This window comes from Durio zibethinus, chromosome 6 (assembly GCF_047325235.1).
Source record: "Durio zibethinus cultivar Kanyao isolate XHJ-2024 chromosome 6, ASM4732523v1, whole genome shotgun sequence".
Taxonomy (NCBI): Eukaryota; Viridiplantae; Streptophyta; class Magnoliopsida; order Malvales; family Malvaceae; genus Durio; species Durio zibethinus.
The window spans coordinates 30,287,112-30,298,928 of record NC_143167.1 but is presented as its reverse complement, the minus strand read 5'-3'; positions in this window follow the sequence as shown (position 1 = coordinate 30,298,928).

The window sequence follows — 11,817 nt, the reverse complement described above, 5'->3', positions numbered from 1 at the left end:
CTTGGATAATTATCAAATATTTTCAACATAAATTTTTATTTGGAAAAGAATGAATTACTTTTATTAAAATTTCATCTAAATTATTCCACCATTTGGGATAAATTTAAAAGAAATTTCTTGCCTAGAGATTTCTTAGAAATTTACCATTTGAAATTTCTAAGAATATCATCCTTGGGTAATTTGTATTTAATTCCAAAATGTTATATTTTAATTTTTAATTATATATATTTTTGAAAATAAATATTAATTATTGTTATTGAAATTTTATCTAAATTATTTCACCATTTGAGATAAATTTAGATAAAATTTTTCACCTAAGAATTTTATATAAATTTATCATTTGAAATTTTTATAAATTTCATCATTTGATAATTAATATTCATTCCTAAAATTTTTATTTTTATTTTTTATTATTTTTAAAAAAATTTAATCATGAAAAAAAACACATAAAATAAATAAATAAATAAAATAAAAATACCAAAGAACAGCTCGGCTTGTGGCTAGAATTCGGCTCAGCTACAGACACAGGAAGAGGCTAAAACGGCTCGATTTGGGGCACGACTCGTAACTCGGCTCGGCTTGAGTCAGAAGTTGGAGACAAGTCACAAGCGCGTCAACGCTTCGGGTCAGGTCGACCAAACAGCAGAAAGGCATGGATCTTAAGGTTTATTAATGCTCTAAACGACATCGTTTTACGCTGGTATATAAAGTTGAAATCGATCTTTTTACTAGAATTCTCTTCCTCCTTCTCTCTCTTCCCTTCTTTTCTCTCTTTCTCTCTCTAACAGAACCCATAATCTAGTTGAATTTCTATCGAAATCTGGAAAAAAATGCCAAAAACTAGAAAATATCACTAAAAAATTCAAAGTTGGCCGAAAAAGTCATCGAAAAATTAATCGAATTTTGAAATTTTTTTAGAAATTTTCCAAAAGAAAACCCAAAAATTAAAAAAAAATTCCTAAGAATTCTCAAACTAGTTCTACTCTCCAGAACCCTTTTTTTTTTCTTCTGTTTCTTTTTATCGTGTGCCATTTTTTGTTCTGCTTGAGCCTATATTTATAGGCATTGATCAAAAAAGTTTTTGATCAATGCTAATTCCTTCTTTGACTAGGATTCAATATTATCAATCCTTGAATCCCAGTCCAATTCTACCACCTCAAATTTTTGATAATTTTTCATCATCTTCTAGAAAGAAAAAATTATATATAAAAAAATTAAAACAAAATTCAGAACAAAGAAACCAAGAAAATAAAAATAAAAATAAAATTAAAATTAAAATTAAAATTAAAATTAAAATTGATCATTCTACCCTATTTGGACCAGACTCAATTGATCCAGGCCTGGACCAAATTGGGTATCTACAGCTGCCCTTTTTTATGCATTTTTTTAAACAAGAATTGCGCAAAGACGTAGATACCCTACACATGATCATCCCAAACATATTCATGCTTTTTTTTTTTTTTTTTGAAAAAATATATAAAGCTCCTCTAAATAAAGACTTAACAACTTTGAGAAAAATAAATTACTCTTCTAAATAGAGGCAATCTTTCTCTAAATAGAGGCAACAGAATTTTGAAAAAAATAAATTGCTCTTCTAAATAGAGACAACACAACTTTAGAGAAAAATAAATTGCTCATCTAAATAAAGGCAACATTATTTTGGGAAAAATGGATTGCTCTTCTAAATAGAGGCAACAGAACTTTAAGAAAATAAATTGCTCTTCTAAATAGAGGCAACAAAACTTTGAAAAATAAAATGCTCCTCTAAATAGAGGCAACAGAACTTTGAAAAAATAAATTACTTCTCTAAATAGAGGCAACAAAACTTTGAAAAATAAATGCTCATCTAAATAGAGGTAACAAAACTTTGAAATAATAAATTGCTCCTCGACAATCATGTCCAGAAGAGTCATAGATCATGTCTGATGGAAACTCAAAGATCCACAATTTAAGTTTGCAATTCAAATGTTCAGATTCATAAGAACCTTTCAGCTTTGCCAAAATTTACTGAAATTTGATTATCAAAATTTTAATTTTGCTAGAATCCAAATTTGCAAAGTCTTAAGATTCGTATTTGCCAATTGTAAGACTTGCATCCAATAAATTTCACAGTTGCTCTTCTCAAAGATTCCCATTTGAAACTTGAAGATTTTCATTTGAAAACTCCAAAATTCTCATTTGAAGATTTCTAAAAAATTCTCATTCAAGAGCTCAAAGATTCTCCTTTAACAATTCACAATTTCACCTTTAAAGCATTTATCCAAAGATTCAGAATTTCTTTCTCAAATGACTTCCAAACTCAAAATTTAGCATGTAATGAATGTCATGATCAATGATGCAAGTGCTTTCTTAATGATGCAAATGCAACAACAACCTAGATCCTCACAATGCCATATTTTTAACAACGAAGATATAATGCATGTAATGCAGATGTCCATGTCATGAAATTTTAACTAATTGTGGTACTCAAATTTCTTAAGCTCTTTTCTTAAGGCTCGAACCTTTCACTCTTCAGGTACTAAGACCAAATCAATGTAATTTTCAATCATCTCTCTCATTAAATTCTCATATTCTCCTTTCAAGAAATTTATTTCCAAATTCAATGTCTTTATCAGGAACTGAACATTTTAAATTTACCTTTATCACTCTCAACCTTTCCAATGTAATATATAATGCTATTATTCATTTATCAATCATTATTTCAATCTCAAAAAGTAAGAATTCATTCATACATTTCTTCCATTATAAGGTATTGAAGAGAAAAGAGTAAGAATGGCTAGGAAATAATCAACAAAAGAGACACACGAAGAATGAAATGTCTTTTATTAGCAAACTTAGCTAGTTGGGAAAAGAAAGAATTACAAAATGGGTATGGGGTCAAAGCCCAAAAATAAACAATTCGACAATCATGATAACATATCTTGAAGTCCTTTCCAAAAAATTCAACCACCCAATGCACTCAACAACTTAAAGCTTCTCAAATCATGCTAACCTTTTTTGCTCATGGATTTCTAAATTCGATATTGTATTCTTCTTATCTAAGCTACCTTTTCAGGTTTTCAACTTAGATAAACTTCATTTTTACTCAAACCGTCCTTTTGGAGTTTTTTCTTTGAGTCTTTCTTTTTTTTTTTTTTTTAATTTTTTTTCAAGCATAGTATTTTTTCATAGCATCAAAATTTATAGGATGAGGTAGATTATTTCTATCCATCTCAGCTAATATCAATGCTTCATTAGAGAAAGCTCGTTTCACGACATATGGCTCTTCCCAATTCAGAGTCTATTTTCCTCTATTATAATGCTGACTTGAGAGAATTTTTTTCAAGATCAACTCCTCTTCCCAAAAACAACGAGATCGAACCTTTTTATTATGAGCTCTCATCATTCTTTTTTGATATAGCTGACCATAGTACAATGCTGTCAATCTCTTTTTTTCAATGAGATTCAACTGTTCGTAATGCTTTCGAATCCATTCAGCCTTTTCTAGTTCAACTTCCTTTAGAATTATCAAAGATGGTATCTCTACTTCTACTGACAATATAGCTTTCATCCCATAAACCAAAAAAAATGAGGTTACCCTAGTAGAGGTATGCACCGACGTTCGATATGCATGTAGTGCAAATGGTAACATTTTATGCCAGTTCTTATAAGTCTCAGTCATCTTTTCAATAATTTTTTTTATATTTTTATTAGCTACCTCAAATGTCCTATTTATTTTCGAACGGTATGACGCTAAATTATGATGCTTGATCTTGTACTAGGCATATATTTTTTACATTATCTTGCTATTTAAATTCTTGGCATTATCTGATATGATTTTTTTTAAAAGTTCATATCTACAAATGATTTCTTTTTTTATAAACTTACAGACTATAGATCGTGTCACACTTCCAAATGATGTTGTTTCTACCTATTTCGTGAAGTAATCTATCATCACGAAAATGAACCTATGCCCATTAGAAGCTTTTGGGGTAATAAGGCCAATTACATTCATGCCTACATAGATAATGGCCAGGGTGGTGCCAAAACATGTAAAATAGATGACGGAGCATGAATCTTGTCAGTATAGATCTGGCACTTATGACTTTTTTTAGCATAGTCAATACAATCGTTCTTCATTGTCAATCAATAGTACCTTACTCTCATGATCTGTCTTGTCATCATATGTCTATTAACATATGCCCCACATATTTTATCATGCACTTTCTTAATAATTTTTTTAGCATCGGTCTTATTCACACACTTCAACAATACTTGATCATGACTTCTTTTGTAGATAACATCTCCATCTAGGAAAAAACTCATAGCTAGTATTCGGATGATCTTTTTATCATTTTCAGTTGCCTGGATAAGGTATTATCGATTTTTAATGTACTGTAAGATATCATAATACCAGGGCTTCCCATCTTTTTTTTCTTCCATATTAAAGTAGTGAGCTGACATATCCTTGACATCTAGCTTAATAGGTTGAATGTTAGCGCTATCATTAATTCAAACCATTGTTGCTAAAATAGCTAAGGCATCAATAATCAAATTTTCTTCTCGAGGTAAATGATCAAATTGAATATCTTTAAATTGCTTGATCAACTCTAAGATATACTTACGGTATAGAATAAGTTTTGAATCTCTCGTCTTACATTCTCCTTTCAACTGATATATAACTAGAGCTAAGTCTTCAAACATTTTTAATGCTTTAACTTTTCTGTATACAACAGCTTGTAAATCCATGACACATGTCTCATATTTAGTGATCATATTTGTGCAATTGAAATTCAATCTCATTATTATAGGATAGTATTACTTTTCTGAAGAAATCAATATTGTCCTAATTCCATATCTTAAGGCATTGGTAGCTCCATCAAAATACATCTTCTAATGGTTCTTTTCATGCCCTTTTTTTATCAATTGGAAAACAGTCATCAAATTTTCATCAAAAAATTCCAATCTCATCGGCTCATAATCTTCAGTAGCATGATCTACGAGAAACTCGACTATGGTACTTTTTTTAATTACCTTCTGGCTCACATATATGATATCATACTCTGAGAGCATTACTTGTCATCTAGCAATTCTTTCAGACAGAAAGAGTTTTTCAAAGATGTATTTAATTGGATCCAATTTTGCTATGAGCCAGGTGGTATAATAGAGCATGTACTGTCTGAGTCTTTTAATGGTCTAAGGTAATGCACAACACATTTTCTCCAAAGAAAAATACTTATATTCATATTCTATAAATTTCTTACTCAGATAGTAAATAGTTTTTCATTCGACTAGACACATCTTGCTACCCCAGCACACATCCTATTGAATTCTCACATACCGTCAAATATAAAGTTAAAGGTTTCCCTGAAATAGACGACACCAATATTGAAGAATTTGACAAGTATTGCTTAATTTTATCAAAAGCCATTTGGCATTTCTTATTCTATTTTTTAAGATTATTCTTGCGAAGAAGCTTAAATATGGGATCACATTTGTAGGTAAGCTGAGAGATGAACCAAAAAATGTAGTTCAATCTACCTAAAAAACCTTGAACTTCTTTTAGTGTGCTTGAAGGTGATAAATTTTGAATGACCCGTATTTTATCTAGATCGACCTCAATCCCTCTTTCACTAACCACAAAGCCTAGCAACTTCTCTGATCTTGCCTCGAAGGTGCACTTAGTTGGGTTTAACTTGAGTTAAAATTTTTTCAACCTCTCAATAGTTTTTTGAGGTTGGTTACATGATCTTCACCTTCTCAAGATTTTGAAATCATATCATCTATATACACCTCAATCTCTTTGTGCATCATATCATGAAAGAACGTCACCATGGCTTTTTGGTATGTTGTCCTAGTATTTTTTAGACCAAAAGGCATGACTTTATAGCAAAACATTCCTCACATGGTCACAAAAATGGTTTTTTCCATATCATCTTCAGCCATCTTTATTTGGTTATATCCTAAGAACCCATCCATAAAGAAGAACATTGAATGTTTTACCGTATTATCTACCAGCATATCAATATGAGGCAAAGAAAAATTATCCTTTAGACTAGCCTTATTTAAATCATGATAATCTACAAATATTCATACCTTTCCATCTTTTTTAGAAATTGGTACAATGTTGGCTACCCATTCTGAATACGTGGTCACTTGTAAGAAACATGTATCAAACTACTTTTTCACCTCTTCTTTGATCTTTAGCAGCGTTTCAGGCTTCATTCACCTCAATTTATGTTGGACTAGCTTATATTCTAGCTTCAAAGGTAGTCTGTGTTTTATTATTTTTGTACTAAGCCTAAGCATATCCTGATAAGACTAAGCAAACACATCTACGAATTCTCAAAGTAGATTTTTCAAATGTTGTTTGTCTGTCAAAGTGAGTGACGTGCCAATTTTAACTTTTTTTTATTCTCCTCATCTCCTAAATTCACCAATTTAGTTATTTTATGATGAGGCTCAATTGGTTTACTTTTTTGCTCAATCAATCTCATTAGGTCCGAAAAAATAACGTATTTTTCAGAATCATCTTCATTATCAAGTGCATCAGTGTTAATTAATTTTTTAAAATTAACCCCTTAATCATTATCATGATTACTATTCATTTAAGGACCTAAAATTGAATGAAATGGAATATGTTGACGAAATGTATGAGAAGAATGGAGAAACGAAAGAAATGAATGAAAATGCATCATTCTTAATTTTATTAAAATAATAATAGATAAATAGTCCAAACAAGAAAGACCACCCCAAAGCTTTGGGCATAAGCTATTGGGATATTTAATTACATTGAATCGGTATAAAAAATAGCAAGCATCTTGATAATGCTCTAATTGTTCAACTCAAAATTGACGGACAAGGACGAACCCATGTTTCCTTCTCATACCCACTTTCATCTTCAATCGTATAGATGGACAACTCAGTAAATGTCTTTTCTATGCTTTGTTTTAAATCTTCTTTCGCATCTAAGTACATGAATCCTCTAGGCCTAAAGGTCTCATATAAGTGTAGGATGATCATTATTGTCTTGTTGGCTTGTCTTCCCCTAATTTTCTAGTCTTCTGTTTCATAACCAAGACCCAGTCTCTCCTTATTGTCCATCATTGTTAGAGGCTCCCTTATCCCCTGTAAATTTTTGTCTAGTCCTACTCTAGGATACCAACCTTTATTAATGACTTGACACATCAATATCTTTGAACATTGTTGGCTTTTAGGTCCTTCATCCATAAAGTTGACTAACTCAAATGATCGATAAAAGCATTCCATTACTTTCTCAACAGTTTTCACATATAAAGCATTCGAAGGCTAAGTTATCAATAAGTTTTTTTCTTCAAACACTACCACCAACTAACCTTCCACATTGAATTTAATCCTTTGGTGCTGGGTAGAAGAAACAACCCTTGCCATGTGAATCCATGACCTTCACAGTAAACAATTATAAGATGGAAAGATATTCATTACTTGGAATTTTACATTGAAAGTGCATGGCCTAATTTGCAAGGGCATTACTATGTCTCTCAAAACTTTTTGCCTGGTCTCATCGAATGCTCGAATAACCATTTGGCTATCTTTCATATGTGAGTAATCAACAGGTAACCTTACCAAAGTTGACATAGGTATGACGTTAATAGCAAAACCATTGTCGATGAGGACATTGGCTATGTATGGCTCTTGCATTTAATAGTGATATACAAAGCCTTAGTACTTTTCTTTCTTTCTGGAGAATCTCATCATCACTAAAAGATATATAATTTAGCATGACCAGGTTTTCAGTTAAGTGATTTACATACTCAACAGACATATTGTGTGCCACATATGCCTGGTTCAACACTTTCAACAGGGTATTTTGGTGTGGTTCTGAATTTAATAATAGTGATAACAATGAGATTTGTGCCGACATCTTATTTAATTGTTTCACCATTGAGTATTCACTATGTTTTATCAGTTTTAGGAATTCACACGCCTTTTTTTCTGACACTAACTTTGGGCAATCTTTTTCAGGTACCACTTTTGGGTAATTTCATTCTTTGCCTACCTTGGCCTTTTTTTTTCTAGCCTTATCCAGTATTTCTGGAGTATAGCATCTTTTACTTCAAGTGATGCCCCCTACACCAATTATATTGATAACATCAAGCTTAGAGACATTCTCTTTCTGCCCCTGGACTATTATGTCACAATCATATTTTTATGGTATAGCCCTATTGCTCTTGTAAGAGAATGGAGCAAGAACTTTAAAGGTTACTGGATTAGGTGTGAACTTGTCTATGGTCGATTTTGGCCTATTCCCACAGTAAATTGTTAACGACTTTAAAAATAGTTTGGATGGTTAGTCGGTCATAGATACTTTAACATTCTTTAAATTCTCTATTTTCTCATAAAATTCAATCTGGTATGAATCCATGAGCTTTTGTACTTTTTGATGAAATTGCTCATAGGTTTCAATAGAATGGCCAGATGCCCCACTATGGTATTTACAGCTTTCACCTATTACGTATACTCCATGATAAGTATATGGACTAATTGGTTGTATCATATCGACTTTTCATAAAGCATCAAATAGCTAGCCAATAGGGGTTTTAATTTCTACCATTTTTTTTCAGTTAATAATCTCACTCCTAGCTTAGAGCATTCATATTGTGATTTGGTAAAAGATTGTCATTAATGTTTGGTGTAGTTACCCCTCTTATATCAAAATTGATCATTTCATCATTAATCAATCGTTGCACTTTATGTTTCAAGGCAGTACAGTTCTTTATGGAATGACCAGTAATCCCATAGTGATAATCATAATAGGCTATAAGATCATACCATTTGGGGCATGGTGGCTAGGGTGGCTCTACTCTATTAGGAGTAATTAGATGATTATTATAAAGCTCATGACATAACTCCGTGTAAGTCATGAAAATTGGATCAAATATGAGTTTTTCGTGAATAGTTCATTGCTCTCGTAAACCACCCATTAGGCTAGTAAGATGAGTTTGAGGTCTCGAGGGAGGTTGAACATTGGAATTATATATGGCAGCCATAGGCCTAAAAGAAGGTTGATAAGTCTGAGGGTAGGATGGCTGTAGATTTAGTTGGTATAGGTACGAAAAACATTATTCACAATGGAATAATTTAGAGAGTAACCCTGTAATGTGTAAGATCGTTGACCCCTGAACTGTTGTCTATCAAAACTTACAACTTGAGCTTCAGTCTCTTTCTTTCTTAGGGCTCTTTTAGTGGATGCCTCCCCTCCTTCTAACTTACCATTCTTAATGATGCTTTCAATAATTTTGTCAAAGATCATCATGTTGATAAAATTTTTTGTTGCATTCTCTATCATCTTTTCATAATAGAGAGATTTTAAAATGCTGACAAATAACACTATAGTTTTTTTTCAGTTAGAATAGGTTACATTTGAGAGGATGTATCTCTCTACCTTTGGATGTATTCTTTAAAGGACTCATTTGCCTTTTTTTTTTATATTCTACAAAGATAAATGATCATGAGCCAAATCCATGATATATCGATATTGATTGATAAAATCATGAGCTATATCACTCCAGAAATGGATACAAGTTTTGTCTAACTGAACATACCATATAGTAGTAGAACCAATAAAGCTATCTTGGAATACATGCATTAGTAGCTTTTTATTGTGAGCATGGGCTGCCATCTTCTGTCAATACATGATAATGTGGGTCTTTAGGCACTTTGTACCATTGTACTTCTTAAATTTTGGTACTTTAAACTTTGAAGGAATAACCATATCCAAGATTAAGCAAAGCCTAACAGCATTGACAGAACTATAAAAACCAATTCCTTTCACAGCCCGTAGCCTTTGTTCTAGCATACTAATCTTTGAGTCTTCTTGATATTTCACTTAGAAACTTGAATTGATTCTACTATCTTTTCAATAAATATAGGATTTACATAGCTGTGATAATATCCTAGATTAGAGGCTGATGGCATTTCAGGATATGTAAGATATGTGAATTGTTATGGTAGGACCTATTGTGTAAATTGAGCTTAAGGTGGACTAAAACCAGGTGGATATAGGGGGTCAATCACTTCTTGTGATAAAGGGCCTGTTGACTTGTGTTTTCTTCTATCACATTTCCCTTGTTTAACTTATTGAGAGCATTCAAAATCTTACTCAACTCATTTTCAAGCCTTTTCTAGGCTTTTTCTATCTTTTCAAGTCGATGAGAGTTTTTTTGCTCCATTTGTCTAGTTTTGACTCTTGTATTGTATCGATGAATGGGGTTTCTACTGGATGAAGCTATCCTTAAACCTTACGTACCATAATTATATGATTATTAGAAATTATGTGTTTTAAGTATGATATGCAAATGTATGCATAAAACATACTAATATTTACCACATCACCATTATTGATAAAAAAAATCTCTATTTGAAACTTTATAAAATTTCAAAATTACATCATAATAAAGTCAAAGCAATATTCTAAAGTCCTAAACATCATCTTTTACTTATAATGCGTCATTATAAATTTCCTAACTTGCTGATAATGATTTTGTGCCTCGTCTAAAAAATTAAACAGTTGTCGCCCATGAGCTCCTACTGGTTGCACCATAATCTTCAAACCTTTCACTTTTTCTTTTATTTTTGATGCTTTATTTGCAACAATGCATATCTGATTAAACAAATGCCTTAAGTGCCTTTGTTTTTCTGTGCACATGTCTTTTTATAGCTCATTTTGTTGAGCTTGTCTCCTACATTCATTAGACAAGGCTTCTACTTATGTTGTGCATCGATCTACTATCTATTGTAGCATCTAGCTATCTCTATGTGCCCTAAAAATGGCCTTTTGTTCTTTCTCCACCCTTGCTTTTAATAATTTTTTTTTTTAAAAGTCGAGCAAGCTTAGGTGTAACTGATGAATGTGTCATGTTTAGATCATTAAATAAGGCTCTTCGTTGATCTTTTACTCTGTCAGGCTCTGGATCTTCAGTTCTTAAAGCTTTAAACTCTCTTCTATTTTTAACTTCAATCGTTTATTTTCTTGTTCCAACTCGTTCTTTTCAGATTTGAGTTTTCTCTTAGTTGTTTTCATTTTAAGCAAAAGATCTTGAAGAATGGGTTTTGAGGGATGCCTTAATTGTTCACTAGGAAGCACAATGTCTTTTCCCCTCATCGCATGCCACACACTATATTCTGGGGTGACGTCGTAAGTAAGCCTCCTTTGATTAACCCTAGTGGTTTGCTTTCATGCCTTTTTTATTCTTTCGATCATTTCATATGTTTCTTTATCAGTGAAAAAGAATTTTCACTGGTTAAGTCCATAAGTTTCTGGAATGAATTGTTCACATCCGAATTGTTTTCTCACCAGAGTTGAAGCATAAGTAACAGTACCCCATATGCCTAATAAAAACACCCACAGTTAATTTTCATAACTATATAACACTGTATCATGACGTATCCAAAGTGCTCTTTAAACTATCCCTTGACTATCAAGGGCTTGAAAGTAGGAAACCCATTCTTCTTTTGACTTTGCTTGAGGCCATATACTATGACAAAACTCCTTGATTGGCATGCTAGAACGAAGGTATGGTTTACGAAACTGACTTTCTTTACATTCGATGTGACTTTTCATCTATACATAAAGCAACTATAGGTACCCATTGAATCGACCCTTACCATTTTTGTAGCAAAAGTTTAGAGAATGAATGGTTTTTGCCAAAATGGTTGGTGTTGCATTGACTTGGTATGCTAACTGATCAACGAAGTCTATCACTGTGACATCGACATACCCGATGGCTTTTGGGAAAATCACCAACCTATATAGAGCTATAGCTATAGCCACTAACCCCTGATCATCATCTATATGCC